The sequence below is a fragment of the Phascolarctos cinereus genome, unplaced genomic scaffold (assembly GCF_003287225.1).
Source record: "Phascolarctos cinereus isolate Bilbo 61053 unplaced genomic scaffold, phaCin_HiC Scaffold_5;HRSCAF=322, whole genome shotgun sequence".
Taxonomy (NCBI): Eukaryota; Metazoa; Chordata; class Mammalia; order Diprotodontia; family Phascolarctidae; genus Phascolarctos; species Phascolarctos cinereus.
Window position 1 is genome coordinate 233,983,018 of NW_027555958.1, and position 18,290 is coordinate 234,001,307.

At 39.2% G+C, this 18,290-nt stretch overlaps 1 long non-coding RNA gene across 1 annotated transcript in view; it reads right to left on the reverse strand.

The window, feature by feature from the left end:
- Window positions 1-3,642: 3,642 nt before the first annotated feature.
- Window positions 3,643-18,290, reverse strand: part of LOC110217263 (uncharacterized) — a 31,472-nt gene continuing 16,824 nt past the window's right edge. The window contains exons 2-3 of the long non-coding RNA XR_013487531.1: window positions 14,018-14,158; window positions 3,643-3,900 (exon numbers count right to left, since the gene is read on the reverse strand). This is a non-coding gene — a long non-coding RNA (uncharacterized LOC110217263). The remainder of the gene's footprint in view (window positions 3,901-14,017; window positions 14,159-18,290) is intronic.

Genomic DNA, 18,290 nt, shown 5'->3' on the forward strand with positions numbered 1-18,290 from the left:
GGCTTGGAGAATGCAAGTATGACTGCCCAGAGTCACAGAGTACAACTAGTCAATGGTGGACTGGGCCTAGAATCCGGTTTTCCTGACACTCATAAGGCAAAGTCATAGGATGGTCAAAGAATAGCTGGTATCACTAATCAAAAGGCCACTCCACACAAGGTGATCATTGTGAAAGCTCTCTGATCTAACATCAACCTTCCCAACTTCACATGTTAGCAATATAGCAGGCCTCCTTCCTTTGCCGTCTCCACGCTATGGTTTTCTTAGTGCTGAGTCTCAGCTTTCCATGTTGTTGCTCAGTCATTCAGTCATGTCTGACTCTTTGTGACCACATGGACCATAACATGCCAGGCCTTTCTATCCTCCAGTGTCTCCCAAAGTCTGTCCAAGCTCATATTCATCACTTCCATGACCCTATCTCTCCATCTCATCCTTTGCCATTCCCTTTTCCTTTTGCCTTCAATCTTTCCCAACATCAGAGTCTTGCAATGAGTCCTGTCTTCTTATTACATGGTCAAAGTATTTAAACTTCAGCTTCCATATTTGACCTTCCACTGAATAGTCTGAATTAATCTATTTAAGTATTGACTGATTTGATCTTCTTGCTGTCCATAGGGCTCTCAAAAGTCTTCTCCAGTACCATGATTTGAAAGTGTTGATTCTAAGGCACTCACCATTCCTTATAGTCTAACTCTCACAGCCATATATTGCTACTGGAAAAACCATAGCTTTGACTGTACAAGTTTTGTTGGCAGAGTGACGTCTCTGCTTCTTAGTATGCTGTTCAGAAATGCCATAGTTCATTTCTTTGTATATGGAAATGCTGTTTTCCAAGTTTGAGAGGGGGAAAAAAAACTTTTAGAAGAAAATATGCTTTCCCTAAACAGGTTATTTATTGTATGTCTTAGGCTACAATCCAGACAGCTAACACTCTATGGAATAGCTTGAGTCATAAGTACCCCTATATCCTACCTCCTGAAGCTACATCAATTGAAGTCCTGCCCCTAACCTCTAATGGGGATTAGCTTTGGAAACAACATATAAACTGAGCTTTGTAGCCCTTGCAAGGTAACTTCACAGGGTGACCTTCTCCCAGCTATAATATGTTCTTAGCAAAATAGGCAATGTGTTTGATACTGAGTATTCTGCCTAATTTTTTAAATTCAAAAATTTATGATAAATTTAAATGCTAACAAACATGAGTATTTCAAAGGCCAAAGACCAGAAAGAGGTATATAAAGCTATAAAATTCTATTTTTTTAAAGTATACACTAAATTTAACACTATAGTCAAAAACAAAAATTCCATGCTTGTTTGTCTCTGTCTGAATGTCCTTCAAGTCCCAGCTAAAATCCCACATTCCACATGAATTCTGATCCTTGAAATAACCAATCACAACTCCAGAAAGCTGATTATGAAGCATTTCCCACCTCTTAGCAAAGAGATGATAGACTATTCTTCCTAATATTAATGCCTTTCTTCTTCAGATTATTTCCAATTTATCCTATATAAAGATTATTTGTACATAGTAGTTTGTTTATTGTATCCCTTATTAATTTGTGAACTTCTGAAAGTCAGAGGACTGTCTTTTATTTTTCTTTGTATCCCCAGGTCTTAGTACAGGGCTTGGCACATAGATGGCACTTAAAAAATACCTATTGATTGAATTTTCTTCTCTTCTTTTGTGTACTTTAAAGTGTTTCATTTAGCTCTTTTCTTTCTTTCTGTTTTTAAATCATTATAACTATCTATAAACTCTGTCCCTTCAAATAAAAGCCATCCCTTTTAACAAATGAGCATTGTCAAACAAAATAAATCTGTACATTGGCCATATCTGAAAATATATGTCATATCTTGTACCTCTAGTCCAGGGGTGGGGAACCTGTGGCCTTGAGGCCACACTTGGCCTTCTAGGTCCTTGGGTATGGCCTTTTGACTGAGTCCAAGTTTTACAGAACAAATCCCCTTAATGAAAGGATTTATTCTGTGAAGTTTGGATCCAGTCAAAGGGCTGTGCTTGAGACCTAGAGGGCCACATGTGATCTTGAGGCCACAGGTTCCCTACCCTGTCTAGTCTATCACCTCTTTGCTAAGAGGTGAGAAATGCTTCATGATCAGTTTTCTGGAGTTGTGATTGGTTCTTTCAATGATCAGAATTCTTAAGTCTTTAAAGTTGTTTTCCTTTACATTATTTTAGTAATGTAAATTGTTCTCCTGGTTCAGCTCACTTTACTTTGTACCAGTTCACATGTCTCCCTAAGTTTTTCTTAATCTATTCCTTTCATAATTTCTAAAAGTACAATATTATTCTATCATGTTCAACTCTCCCCCACTTGATATTTCCAGTTATTTGCTACAATAAGGATTGTTATTACAGACATTTTTTGTGCTTACTGGTCTTTGATCTTTGGGGTGTAAGCCTAACAATAGTGTTGCTGGATAAAAGGCTATACATAGCTGAGTAACTGTTTGAGTAGTTAGAATGTAAATTTCTCCATAAAAATGTAAGAGCTGGAGTTTCATTTTTTTTTATCTCCAGTGTATAACCACTGCCTTACACATAATAGGTGATTAATAAATGTTTGCTTGTTGGTTAAATCCTCAACTGCTTTCCAGAATGGTTGGACCATCATAACTCTACCAACAATGCATTAATATTTTTGCCCATTCACATTTTTCTTTTTTATCACCTTTGTCAAATTGATGGGTGTGAGGTGGAATTTTAAAAGCTGTTTTAATTTACATTTCCCTTATTTCTAGTGATTTGGACCATTTTTCATATTTTTATTGATAGTTTACATTTCTTTCGAGAACTTACTGTTCATATCTTTTGACTGTCTACTGGGCAATGGCTTTTGTTCTTATATATTTATATCAATTCCCTATATATTTTGCATATCACTGTAAACATTTTTTTCCTAGTTAAATATTTCACTTGTAATTTTAATTGCCTTGATTTTGTTTATGCAAAAATGTTTCAATTTTAGATGCTCAAAATCACACATATTATATAACCTGTGATCCTCTATATCCTTTGTTTGGTCAAGAACTCTTCATTTATCCATTTTTCTCAAAACTATTTCCTTTTCTTCTCCTTTAATTTGTTTAGATATGACCTTTTGTATTTAGGTTATTATGTATCTATTTGGAGCTTGTTGTTATATGTGGTGTGAGATATTGGTTCAACACTCATTTCTGCCAACCTACTTTCTGAATTTCTCTCTCTCTTTTTTTTTTTAAATGAGGAGTCTTTATTCCAGTTGTTGGTATCCTTGGATTTACCAAATACCATGCTACTATGGTTGATTGCTCTGGGTCTTACTTACTAAATCTCTTCCATTGATCAACTTTTCTATTTTACAAATAGTTTTAATGATTACTGCTTTATAATGTAGTTTGAAATCTAGTACTATTAGATCTCCTTTATGCCTTTTTCTTTGTCCCATGACTTCCTTTGAGATTCTTGGTCTTTTGTTACTCAAGATAAATGTTGTTATCATTTGATCTAATTCTGTAGAATAACCCTTTGTTAGTTTGGCATGGCACTTAATCTATGAATAAATGTAGGTGGTATAATAATTTTGATTATATTATCCCAGCAAAGCCATGAGCAATCAATCTCTCTCCAATTATTTTTCTTCTTTTATTCTTGTAGCCTTCCTAATATCGAATACAAACTAACAAAGATGAGATCAATGGCTATTGTGCTCTCAGTCACATTTTTTTCTTTCTCACACTTTGTAGAGCTCTAAAAATACAGGGACATTTCCAAGTCACATTCACTCAAGGGTTCAGGGTGGAGATTGTTTGCTGTTCTTAGCATTCTTGTCTTCCCAAAAACCAGTCTTAGCCCCTCATGCTTCAAAGTGAGAGTGTCCTGCATCTTGGTCCTGACTTTTCCTAGGAGATTAGAAATAGCACAGAAGTTATCTTTAAAGACTTAATTTTCAGTAACCATGTGGCATAAAATCATTATAGCTAATTCCTTTGGTATTTCATGTGTCTAAGAACTCAGGTGGCATAGTTTTACACACAAGAACTCCCTGGGAACACACAGAATTAGATAAATATAACCACATACTCAAAGAGAAGGTGAACCCAGGGACATCCAACTCCCATAACCATTTTGCCATAGTAGAAGGTTCTACCTGTGTAACAGGTGATTGAGAAGTCCCTTGCTCTGCTAGAATGGGGTACTTCTCATGGACATGGACATGATCATTCTAACTCCATGGGGTATAGGACAGGTGCATGCAAACCTTTTGTTAAAGGGTTTATATGACACAGAAACTCCAATTGATCCCTTGGTCCCTATGACTAATGAGCAACAAAGGACTGATGATTGAACCAGGAAAAGCATCTACTCAGTAGTCTTTTAGAGGACCTGAGGAGAAAAGACTCACCTTTTATTTATTTTTTTATTTCTTTTTGTTTTCTAAATACTTTCTTGGGACTTTGCCAGCTTTCCCTTGCACTTCCACCAAGGGCAGGAAGATTTCTTTCTCTTCCTCCCCCGGCAGTTGGTGGCTTCAAGGACATGAGCTATACTTCTACTTTGTTTAAGAGATTTTCCTTGAAACTCGAGGTTTAGGATAAAGAGCCAAAGAGTATAAGAAAAAAATCCTGATAATTTCTTTTTGGGGTCAGTCTCTTTAAGGATTGAACCCACTTTCTGTGAATCACAAGTAGAAGAACCCTTTTAGAATGGAACTCTTAGAGCCACATATGCTATCTTGAAAGTTTAGGCTCATGCCTAGGATCTCACCTAAAAGAGATACTTTTTTTTTAAGAGGCAATCAGGATTAAATGACTTGCCCAGGATCACGCAGCTAGTAAATGTCAAATGTCCTGAGGCCATATTGGAACTGAAGTCCTCCTGATTTCAGGACCAGTGCTCTATCCGCTGTGCTACCTAGCTGCCCCAAAAAGGTACTTTCAAGAAAAAAAAGTACTCTGTACAAAGTCAATATCAGATATAGACAAGGATGTGCTGGTAAATGTTTAACAATCAACTCTCCAGGAAAAAAAAAGTACCACGACACACTTTTATGTTTCATTTGCATTGAGACTTTTAGTGACATTTTTTAAGTTTACAAAGTCAGTAGAACAATAAATCAAGTCCTGATTTGTATCATTTGCCAATTTCCGAGGCATAAATGCTCATGCTGAAACTTTAACAATTGTCTTTTGAATCAGTACAAGCTATCTCTAGCATACCATGTTTGGATGGATACTGGCCAGCTATTTACTTCCTCTTCTTCAAAAGAAATGCTTGAAGAACAAGATTCAGAAGCACACCTTAACTAATACCTAAGACATGGAACAATAGTTACTTATTATGCTCTCTCAAAAGTTAAAAGGCATTTTGTGAGACTGCTGGACAAATGTTTTCTCTCCCTTCTGACTTGTACTGTGTATGCAACTCATCAGTCTGAGTTTCAAGGAGAATGAGGGTTGGGCTTTCTTAGTTCTTTTGATTTCAGAATCCTTCAGGCACTAAAGCATCTTTTCCTCTGAGGAGTAAACTAGTTGCAGAAGATACTTCCTGCTGGTAATCAGTTGTTGCTGACTTAGGAACTCTTGACCTCTCATGAGCCAAGACTGCAAACATCCATCTGATCATGGTTCGTAAGGAAAGGAATGCAAAGAAGAAGAGACATAAGGTCTAGGTATAGTGTCAGACTCTCCTAGGAAAGCATGAATTCTTGCTGTCATGTACTTATAGTAACCATGGCAGCCTGGGTGGGAGAGAAGAGCAATTCCATTCCTCCCTGGTTGCTAAAAATCAAAGGAAGAGCTGGCAGAGATTCTAGCAGCTTAAGAGATGAAGAGGGGTCAAAGCTTTTCTCCATAGTTCCTCTTAAGTCTATTAAGTGGCCAGCTCCTCCTGGTTCAATTGTCTTGGATACACACCTATCACAGGGAGCTAGGGACCCATAAGGGTTGCTCTGTCAAGCATGCCATTTAGCAAGGGGTCAGAGGCTCTTTTCCATCACTGACAGAACCAGAGAAAGCACATCCTTTTCTGAGCATTAAAATGTTTTGCATAAGGGTGTAGGATTAAAGCTGGTGTCATTTATAATAGCAGTAAAAGCCCTGCTTGTTTCTGCTAATATGTGTTGACTGAAAGCCAGAGCAATGAGAGAATCTGGTGCACCCCCCACCCCACCACCCCTGTTAGCTAGAGCTGCCTCCATAGCTCAGCTGTACTGTTTTCTTTGGTACTAACGCTCAGGTACTTAGTTATATCTCAGGGGGGCAAGGACATTATGAGTATTAAATGAGATAATAGATGTACAGCACTTTGCAAATCTTAAAGCACTATATAAATGTTAGTTATCATCACATCACCATTATTGTTATTATTGTTGTGTGGCAACCAGGCATCCGATCTTGTGTTGACTTCAGTCCCTGGACCTTGTACTGTAGTCCTGTAGAGCTCAAGCAATGTTTATAGAGCAATACAGGGGTGTGCTGGTAAATATTTAAAAATAAAAAATGTGTACACATACCTTTCAAGTTTCATCTGCATTATTAACACTTTTTAAAGTCTAGAAATGAGCAAACAATAAATCCAGTGTAGTGACTGGGAATTTCTGAGGTAAATTTAACAATTGCATTTTGCAAGCCTTAGAGATGGCTCCAACATAATCCTTCAGGAGAGTCACTTTAATATCTTGAATTAAATTTCATGGTGAACCATAGTTGCAATTACATATCCCTAAATATACATACATTGTTGTTTTTCAGTTGTTCAGTCATGTGTGTATATATGTGTGAGTGTATATGTTATATATGTGTGTGTTTGTATGTGTCTATCTATCTATCATCCATCCATCTATCCATCTCTCTCTCTCTCTCTCTCTCTCTCTCTCTCTTCTCTCTCTCTCTCTCCATCCATCTATAAATTTTCTTCTTCCAACAGCAGATTCACCCTGATTTACACCATCCTGCAACAACAACAATAAACTAATGTCAGTCGCTTGGATCTCTTATCCTTGAATTTGGGCCACTTATCTTTGGGTTTATATTTGTCTGGTCACTGATTAAGTGTTTTGGAAATCTTTGAAAGCAGAGAAATAATTTTACTCCAGGCAGGAGAATAGATGACCTAACCACATGTTATTTTTAACCAGGTTCACCCTGATTATAATCCTATTTCCCTTCTTAATAGTTCTTAATAATCTTATATTCACCCACCTGACGGTCATAAAAGGTAAAAGCTGAATATGGAAGGGAATGTCCTCTTGTCTTTCAGTACAGATCTTGGCAATTGGCCATGTTTCATTGAGATTTGAGGAGAAACACAAAACTCTGTTGCCTAACTATATTTTGCCTTCCAACCAGGAAATACTAACCTAAGCCAAAACCTAAGCATTAAAGCCTGGATATATGATCTATTAGAGCTCCAAACTCATTCGTCCTTGGATATACATCTCCACTTGTGGAAATCATTCTCTTCTCTCATTTCAAGTCAATTCAGTTCGAGTCAAGCTAATGAGTATTTTATTAAGTGCTTCCTACTTGTCAGGTACTGTGTTAAATGCTGGAATACAAATGCAAACAGAAAGATGACAGCCCCTGCCCTCAAAGAGCTTACATTTTAATAGGAAAATACAACACATAAAAGGAAGCTGAAAATCTGGGAGGGAGAGGAGTATAAAGTACCCAGGCCAGGTTATAGTTAAGTAGGTCTGGAGAGTCAGGAGTGGAGATTGGAGAGGAATGAAGACCTAGCTGCCCTGGGAGTTTCTGGGAGGAACCAGACAATCAGAGGAAGGGGCTTCAAGGGCAGAATATTTTGTATTTGTGTTTGTAGTCCAGGAGCAGAGTGAACTTCCAGGGTGATGAACCTTCCTTGTGACTAGAGCATTGGATCTGGAGTAAGGAAGACTCGTTTTCCAGAGTTCAAATCCAGCCTCAGTCATTTATTAGCTGTGTGACCCTGGGCAAGTCACTTCACCCTGTTTGCCACAGTGTCTTCATGGGTAAAATGATCTGGAGAAGGAAATGGCAAACCACTCCCATATCCTTGCCAAGAAAACCTCAAATGGGGTCACAAAGGGTCGGGCACAACTGAAAAATGACTGAATAGCAAAAGTTGTGTCACACATGGTGCATATAAATCTATCAACAGGCATTTATTGAGTGACTATGATGTGCCAGGCAGAGAGAGAGCATAGATGATAAACCACTAGCTTTAGGGTAAGATTCAGGTTGTGGGTTCAAGTACTGGTTGTGATAAATTGTGTGTTCCTGCCACCTCACACTCTCTAAGACTATTAATTTGTAGAGGAGTTTTAGATCAGCATTGGTAGGAATTCCCTGTATCAGTTAAATCACAGGTGCAGATCATTCCCTCAAAAAAGATGGTAGGCACATCCTACCATGTAACATCCCCTCTGTTGGATAGGAAGCTCATTGTAAATCGAAATGATTTTTTTTCATCTTTGTGTCTTCAGTGTTTTGCAAATGATGATGATGATAAGCATTTATATAGCACCTACTATGTGCCAGACATTGTACTAAGCACTTTACAAATGTTAGCTCACTTGATCTTCACAACAACTGTGAGAGGAAGGTGCTATCATTAACTCTATTTTACAGTGGGAGAAACTGAGGTAAATAGAAGTTAAGCGACATACTTAAGGTCACACAACTAATAAATGCCTGAGGCTGGACTGGAGTTCAATTCTTCCTGACTCCCAGCCTACCACTCATCCATTATACCACTTAGGTAACCTAAATATTTAATGTTTTTCGTTAAAATGATGATGATGATGATGATACAAAAGGCACCCAAGAAGTCAATCAGGTATGTTCAAAGCATTGCCAAGAAATGACATCCCAATCAATAATCTTTTGTCTTTATATACTATTTTCTATTTTATATATCACCTTCATGTAAATTATCTCTGATTCTTAAAACAACCCTGTGATATATGTAGGGAAAGTAAAACCAATCATTGGATGGATGAAAAAGTTGAAATTCAGAGCAGTTTAACTGCTTACCCAAAGTCACACAGGCAAGTAGTGATAGAGCTGGCAAAAAGGAACCATCCCTTGGTCCCTAATTTGGTGCTCTTTACACTTTTTCTTGCTATCTCTTCCTAAGCTAAGTATTCCCCATTTGGATTCTCCCGTCCAATACTCTCTGACACAAAAGCCTGATTCCAACTGGTACCTTTTGTATGAGCTTGGATGGAGACTTGGTACTTAGATATGTCCTCAGTCCTGACTACTCCTCCTTAATATATGATCATATCCCTCCTTAAACTTAGTTCTCTCTGGCTAGGATAGAGTCCATCTCCTTCCATGATAGGGTCTTACTGCTAGTAAATGAGGTCCCAGGCATTTAGATATCCCTGTTTAAAATGAGCAGACATTGGTCATGATGAGCAGCTGTGGTCAGATGTAGTGTCTGTCCCAGGCTTAGTGACACTTAAGAAATTCTTCTACCCTGTCTCAAGCATCCAAAGCCAATGTGTAAGAAAGACTGACCAAAGTCCTGTGCCATGGCATAGCATACTACCACATGAGTTTACCTGGGTCTGACTTGGCAACATAAACTAATCATTTGAATCCACAGGTATGCCCTGAAGTGCCTGGAAGTGACAGAAAAGCTCTTTGTAGAAGAATTAGTATTTCGGCCTTGGAAGGCATTTTGCTCATGGAAGACAAGAATGATCTGCAATGACCGAAGATTGGCTTTCTAGCTTGGGAACTGACACCTCAGCGAAGTCCACAAATATAGTCAAGTCTCTTCTCAGACACTATACTGAAGATTCCTGACTGAAGAGAAGGAAATCTATTGTACCTCAACAAAAGTGGTCAAAACAACTACTCTACCTGAGCAACTAAACGCCTCAACAGAAACTTCTACAGTCTTGTCAAACAGCTGATTTCAGATTTCTGACCCACTTCTAGTCTTACCCAGGTACAAACCCTGCTCTCTTGAGACCACAACTCCTCTCCTTCCTGGAACTGTGACTAGTTCCCAGGTAGGAAACATACTCCCTTGTAACGGTAAGCACTACTTCTCCTTTTCCCTGAAACTGAAACCAGGAACTAGATCCCCTATTTCCCCTCGGGTCTGGAACTGGAGCTAGAACTCCTACTCTTTTGTGATCATAAGCTCTCCTCTCCACCCTGGAACTACAACCCAGAGCTGGTTAGTGGACAATGGAGTCATCAAATAGTACCAGCCCTGTACCTAGTACCATCATAGGGGTCTGCTCTAATCTCTTTCTGAATAGGTGTCCAATCCCACTTTTAAAGTTTATACTTCTGTGCCAAATTTTTGTTGGATGCACACTTCCTTCTGCTTTCTATCTTTTCATTTAACCCCTCTTTCCATACCTCACACAACACTTTCTCTAGATTTTTCACTTTTTCCTACTTACTAAGGGATAGCTATAGAACCCAAATCCATTGTCTGCACTCAAGAAGTTTCATGAGATCAAAGAATCCCAGAGGAAAGTGGACTTGTTCTACAGCCCCAGTTCTTTCCTTTCGTCTTTTATGTCTCATAATCTGACACTTGGTGGCTTTTCACTCTTTACCCTGTCATGGCCTGGGCCTGTGGGGATAGTCCCAAGGCATTAAATCAGTCAAATGGCCACAGTTTAGCACACACAGAAGGCTCAGCAATCAATCCAAGGTCATTAACAAGTAAACAGACCAAGGTCACTAACAGTACAGGAGCCTGAAGGGCAGTCCAGAGTCTTTAAATCAGTAAACAAACCAGGGTTCAGGAAATATAATAGGGACCCCAGATAGATTAAGGAAAAGGCAGTAAAGGACCTTGCAATGCTCAGTCTTAAAACTGGTTGCCTGGAGTTCTGCTGTTTGGCATTTGTTTTGAAACATGGCTGCCCAGGCTGACCTGTCCTCTTTAATGTGCTTTGGCAGCATCTGGCAGCTATGTGTTCGTACTTTTGTCTTTTGGACCTCCTGCTTCCAATTTTCTCATCTTTCTCTCTTTTTGTTTTCAGTGCTTTCTAATCTTTCTCTCCTCCTACCCTTATCTCATGTTATGTTTGTTCTTACTCTTCTTTCTTTTTATATCACAGTCTCTTTTGGGCTTAATCTCCTTTTTGTGTCTTGCAGGAAGCAGTTATTATACAGGGGACAGGTTGGGGAAGGTTGATTGGTGAGGGGGGTATACTAAGAGAGATGGCACTAGGAGAACTGAAGTCCCAACAGACCAGGGCAGAAGATGGGGTCTGGTGGAGAAGTCAAGGACGATCTTTATCTGGAACTGAGAGATTCTGACTGGGGAGAAGGCTGAGCAGATATTGAAGGTCAAAACCAGAAGGTGGTTAGGAATCCAAAAAATACTAAGTCATGTTTCTAGAGTGCTTTAAGATTTACAAAATATTTACTTACGATAACCTTGTGAAACATACTAACATGTTTCTAGAGTGCTTTAAGATAATGCAAATGTTATAATCTCCCTTTTACAGACTAGAAAATAGACTCAGGTTAAACACTTTGTTTAGGGTTATGCAGGGTTAAAACTGGGATTCAACCCAGGTCCCCTGACTTTAAGAATAGTGACTTTTCCATTATCCCATTCAAGAAGTTGGCAAAGATAAGCAAGTAGATTTTGAACATCCATATTAAAAAAAATAGATAATCTATGAAAATTGTCTAGGCGATAAGGCAAGTATGAACCAGGAGCCCAAACACAGAGACAGCCCAATAGTAGATCCGGCTACAGACCAGATTTCTTGAAAGATGGGCTTCCCCAATTGTGGCTAGACTTGACTAGTAGGTGGAGGTAAATGCAAGTACATGGCTAGAGTGAGCAGGGAAGGAGGTGGATAATAAAAGAGCAGTCCAAGAAAAGACCCATTGCCAGGGTATATACCCACCTTTACACCTACCCTTTCTACTGATGATTATATTTATTATAATTGCTGGATTTGGCTCTGTGCCCAGAAAAAGTTTACTCATTTTCTCATTGGTAGGAGGCATTTCTATCCAATCTGGTAGAGAGTGGTCCAGAGAAGTATCCATCTCTTTCTTCTGGGGTAATATCAGACTTGCTCATTCAAATACCCTAATCTGGTTCAATGTGACATGTTGGGAACTAAAATTATATCTATTATATAAACTATATAAAAAGTATATGTGTATATATGTGAACTACACATGCATACATATACACACACATATATAACATACATACACATATATTTGACTCAAAATAACAAGAAGTTTTCTTCTTAGGTTACCTCAGACTTTCATCCAAAGCATATTCTTATGTATCTACATACATACATATGTATATATGTATGGATTTATATCCAGAGATTATATAGCTATATCAGTTGATTGGTTATTATCCTTCGTTCTGGAAGAGGACCAAGATGACATCACTATGTTAGAGCCAAATGACAGTGTATCTGACTGTGGCTGAGCAGACCAATGTGAGCTCAGAGTGCTCTATCAAAGGTCAGGCACAAACAGTCCATGTGAACATTTGGGGTGGATTCTTTAAATTTATCACAATTAACCCATTTACATTCAAGGAGTATTTCCTAAATGTGGATTCATTATTAAGCAGTTCCAGTTGACATCCCTCAAATTCAACTTTGGTGGCAGGTATTGGTTCTTCCGACAAGTCAGGGCTACCAACAGCAAGGCTTGTGACATATGCCATCTCCATGGGAAATACGGAGCTCACTAGAATTGCCTCAAGTCAACAGGAATTGACAATAAACACTGTCACATTCAATCTCTCTACCAAAGAGAGTTACTTCAATATGTGTTTCACTATCCATAAGGCTGTTGTCAGGTCCAATGTCTTTTGTGGAGATGTCCTACTGCATCAGCATTGCTAAGTAAGCAGGTGGTAACCATGAAAGCAAGTTTAATTTTCTTAGGTGATATTTATTTTGCACTGGTGGTAGATACAGTTCTCCACATACCAGATTCACTAACAATATCAGGGACAAGGGGCTAATATGGTACTATGTTCAATGCATTGATTGGTAAGTTTTTCTAGACTGGTTTTGCCACAGGCAGTAGGTGTATGACTGTTGTATTGTTTCTCTTGAATAATTATGACTTATTTTCATTCAAATCTATGCTTAGTCCATTCTTTCATTATCATCATTTTCTGGATGCCCTTTATTAATATAGAATTAAATCATGTCAGTCCTCTCAGGAAGGTAGAGCTGTGTCAGCAAGAAAGCAGTAACAGTCAATGCTAATAGTCCTACTGAGGGGATAGGTCCTTTTCTCCCATAGAGGATGTTTGTAGGCATATAGAAAAACAGAGAAAGCCCAGGCAATGGTGACTTGTAGCACTAGGTTAGCTTCAGCCTAGTCTAGGCCCCTTGCTATTGTGTCAGGTTTGCTTATGTCAGTGGCAAAAGAACTCTGGCAACCGATAAGCTTGAGATCTTGATACCAGAGGATCCAAGGAAATCTTTTTTAAGTTTATTCCCATGGAAAGATAAGTCTCACCCAATAAGGATGAATCTGTTTCATGCATAATAGACTCTGACATCATGCCATTGGACCCTGGCATTGTTAAAATGGCCTGGCTCTGATATTACACTGGTAGGTTTTTACAAAATTCTCAAGATAGAGCCCTCCAAGTACAGCATAATTCCACTGGACCCAATTTCTCAGAACTAGGTCTTTTACATTTTAATTCCCTTCAGGGTTCTCTGGTGCCCTGTAGAGGTTGAGGAATGTCTACTTTGCCACCTGTTTAATCCCTCACTAGCTGTGCTCCTCCCCATTTATAGGATTAGTGACTAGCACCCCAGATGCATTTAGCTACTTACTTAACATTGGATTAGCTTTTACAAAGTGATATTTGCTTCAATTACATAACAAGAACAAACACAAATATTTTCTATCATACCTCAGGGGCATAATTCCAACCCCCTCTTCCCCTTCTTGGTTTAGGTTGGAGGGCTGAGGAGAGTTAGGTTTACAACTTAGATCAATTCCTACATAGCATTAGTCCCACCAAGTCTAAGTACAAAGTCAATGGTACCAGGTTCTGATGGGCAGATTCCTTGGGCTCCTTTTCCTTAGGATGTCACTGCTAGACTGGCTATGACACCCAGTCTGGATTCCTAGACTCCTGAATTCCTGAGGCTTGAGCTCCTGAGCCAGATTGGAGATTCCACTCCCTCTACCTATTAAGGAAAAGAATGAATGAAAAGATCGAATTTTTTAAAACCACATGGCTTCAGGATCTTATGGTCATTTTCTCCTTGCAGTATGATTTCACTGCTAGTAAATGAGTGACTTTCAATCTCAGATAAGAATGCAGAAGAAAACTACCATACTAGTGTTGAGCTAGGACATTTTAAAGAAGCCAGCAGTACCAATCATGTAGCCAGTGAAAAACGACTGCTCCTAACTACATGGTAAGCTTTTGAAGAATGTCCATGCATGCTCTACTCCTCATTAGATTCTCCTAGAAACAGGTCCCTAGCATCTTCCACATAGATGACACTATGTTAGCAAAATGGATGGTATTTACACTTGTGTCTCACCTCCATTACAGTAGGCAGTTCTGAAATTCTGAAAGTAGACTATGTTAACACTGAGCTCTGAGACAGCTACAGAATCAAGAAACAACATTGAGTGTGGAGTCCATGGTTGATAAATTCTAGTAGGTGAGGACTCTGTTTGGAGCTCCAATTTCTGTTTGATGGACAGCCAACAAGGTCTGTATGTCTGTGGGATTGATGTCACATGATATGGACCACTTACATTGGACCTGTAACAATCACTCTGGCTACAGGAAGAATAGCCAGAATTAGGTAAATTGAGGCATGGGCTCAGTCTAGGGGACAAACATGGGAGCAGGCCAAACCTAGAAGAGGTCTAGATCCTGATAATAAAGGCAGAGTTACAGAACTAAATAAGCTTTTAGAAATAGATTCAGACATGACTTGAAGAATCAGGCTGGTACTGAAGGTCAGAAGAGACAGTGACAGGTTTGAATATTGGAACTAGCAAAAGGGCTGGAATCTAAGAATAGTATCTGGATAATAGGAAGCTAGAATCAAGGCCAGAAATTTAGGTCATAGGTATGGGACATTGGCAGCAAGACAGACCTACACACTGAGCCAGTCCTAGGGAGACTTTATGATTTCTGTAAAGGCAAGGAGACAAATTCCCAGTGTATCTAGCCTGAGGACTCCTATCTGGGAGAACAGTGAAAAAGAAGACAGGAGTTAAATCCTTGATAGCACTAGATCCCAAGGTGGACTAAGAGGAGATCAGAAACAATAAGAGAGGGCACTAGCTTATGGAGAGCATTAGGTTGAAATCTCTAGGCCCTACCTCATGTGCACTTAGGATAAAAACAAATGTGGTGCTATAATTGTTCTGATCTCTATCCCCACAATTTACAATCAATGGAAGAGTCAGGATTTTCTTTTTTCTTTTTGGTGAGGCAATCGGGGTTAAGTGACTTGCCCAGGGTCACACAGCTAGTAAGTGCCAAGCGTCTGAGGCCAGATTTGAACGGAGGTCCTCCTGACTCTATCCACGGCACCACCCAGTTGCCCCAAGAATTAGAATTTTCGAAAAGACTAGCTTCCCCATCCTCACACATGATAGCTTTTTGTCCTACACTAGCACCCTAAGCAGGGGCTGACTCATTCACAAGAAACCTCAAACTGATACCAATGGGATGTGGCCAAAGAGCCATATCCCTTCTCTGCCCAAAGCATCGCATAAAAGCTCTTTCCCAAGTTCACAAAGCAGTTCTGGTCTGCTGGATTAAGGTGGTAATAGGATAAAGTAGGGATGTGTAGTCTGGGAAGACTTCAGGTAGAAATAATAGCTGTCTCTAAGTATTTGAAAGGCTGTCATGTGGCAAAGAGATTGGGCTTATTCTGCTTGGCCCAATTGGGCAGAACTAGCAATAATAGGTTGAAACTGCAGAAAGGCAGATTTGAGTTCAATGTAATATATAGCTATACTAAAATGGAGTGGGATTCTGCAAGTGGTAGTGAGAGCCCCCCAATAAAAGGCTTTGATCAGGCTTGGACCATCATCGATCAGGGCTATTGTAGAGGGGATTACTGCATCAGGTATGGGTTGGATTGGATGACTCCCAAAGTCTCTTCCAGCTTTAAGACTCTATGACATTGTACTTCTTCATTGTGAGAATAAGCAATAACCAAATCCTGCTGGTCCACGAGGGTAGCTACAGGTCAGTGCAGGATCTCAGGCAGTAAGCAAAGGTCTGATATTCAGAGGAATTTCATGGAATTTAAGATAGTGTTTGAATAGGGCTTACATTTAGGTAGTGAGGTCATAAGGTGAGATTCTTAGCCCTATGATAATTTTTTTTAAGGCAATTGGGGTTAAGTGACTTGCCCATGGTCACACAACTAGTAAGTGTCAAGTGTTTGGTCTGAGGTCGGGTTTGAGCTCAGGTCCTCCTGACTTCAGGGCCAGTGCTTCTATCCACTGCGTGATAATTTTTCATTATGCCTTCCCACACCTATTGATTCCACCATAAATAGCAACAGAATTCAATTAGGATAAAAAAGCAGTTGGACAGTCAGAGAATGAATATTATTGAATTAGGTAGACCACCAGGCCTCATATCTAAATACAACATAGATGAGTAAGGATAATGATTACTGTGCTGATTGGCAGTCTGAGGCAGATAATGATGATATGTGAAAAAGCCCTGAGGTAGCCCACAAGAATGCTAAAATTAACAGAGCAGAGGTAGCTAAGTATATACCATGTGGTATTTACAAAGTTTTCTGTTAATTGGTTTTATGCTGGGTCATAAGTAGAAGCAGGTCAAGGGGCCTGAGCAAGGAGCCAGAACTGGAAAAGTAGAGCATACCTGAACTGAGAGAGGGGTCAGTGAGAGCAATGGTAGTGTCAATAGATAGATAAGTAAGCACATATCAACAGGACACATATAGCAGAGGGCAGAGCAGTACAGGGGAACCCAAATCTAACCAACAGCTTCTCTGGGCTTTGCAAAGCTTGAAGGAACAGTCAGATGATCAACCAATCAGTGAGGACCCAGGAGGTACACAAGAAATAAGGAAATAGGGACAAGAATAAATACATGGTACCAACAGTAAGGACAGAACCCTGATAATGCAGTGACTTGTACTAGTTTTACTGCTTTTACTGTATTTCACCACATCATTGTCACAGATTTTGTGCCAAATTTTTTTTTTTACAAAAAAGTGGGGTGTGACCATTATTAAGCTTAAAAAATTGTACCAGTATTACTTAAAAACCATTTATTACTAAACTGTCTTTGACGCAAGATTAGAATGCATGGAATACTTGTGAATATATGTAAAAATTGAATACTGACAATGTGTGTGCTCTGAGAATTCTAGGCTTGCAGCTCACAATGCACAAGAGATAAAAGCATATCCATATGCCACTGGTGAATACATTGCTATTCTGTTTATCTTTTAAGTGGCATGATGAACAGAATTATGCCATGTGACAGTTACACAATAAAAGATTATAAACCAATTTTTTGACTGAAAAACAATTAGGGTGCGGTGATTATGCAGTGAAATATGTATTTCCCTCTCAGTGTAAACAAGATCAATTAGGAAATAGCCTGACTTGGAGTGATAACTTCCAAAAAGAGTCATGTAATGTTCGTGGGGGCAGGAGCAAAAGGAGCAAAAAAGTTTCTTGTTCAATGAGGTTTACAAATAGCTGTTCCTCCAAGGGGAATGCTAGGGGAAAAGAGGATGAGATCAGTTGAAACTCATTAAGGGAAAGCTAGAGGCTTTGGGTGCCCAGATATTAAAATATGAATGATGCTGTTATAAGTTAAATATAACAAGTGCTCTTAAATTGTTTGTTAAAATTCATACCTTCTTTATTTTTCTATTATCTGAAACTTCTATCTGATCCAAAGTCACATCTTCAACTCTGTGGATCTTCTGGTATTGACTCATACTTCAGATCTGGACCTTGCCTCCTTCCTCCATCCACTCTGCTTAGCTCTTTCTATTGCTCATAAGTGATCTACTGGCTCTGTAGTACTGACCCAACACTTTCCTTCCTCCATAAGCAAACTCAAATGTGTCACTGGTGGCCTAGAACCTTCTCTCCACAATCTATCAGCTTCCTGTCTCATGAACCTTCAGTACCTAGAGAGAATCCCACCCCTACCTGACTCATGGCACTGGTCTTACCCCCTGGAGTGGGGTTAGGAAGTACTTTAAATTTCTATGGCAGAAGTATTTTCCCAACGTTTTGAAATCATGTTCTACTTCAGCAGTGTTCAATCATTTGAAAAATAA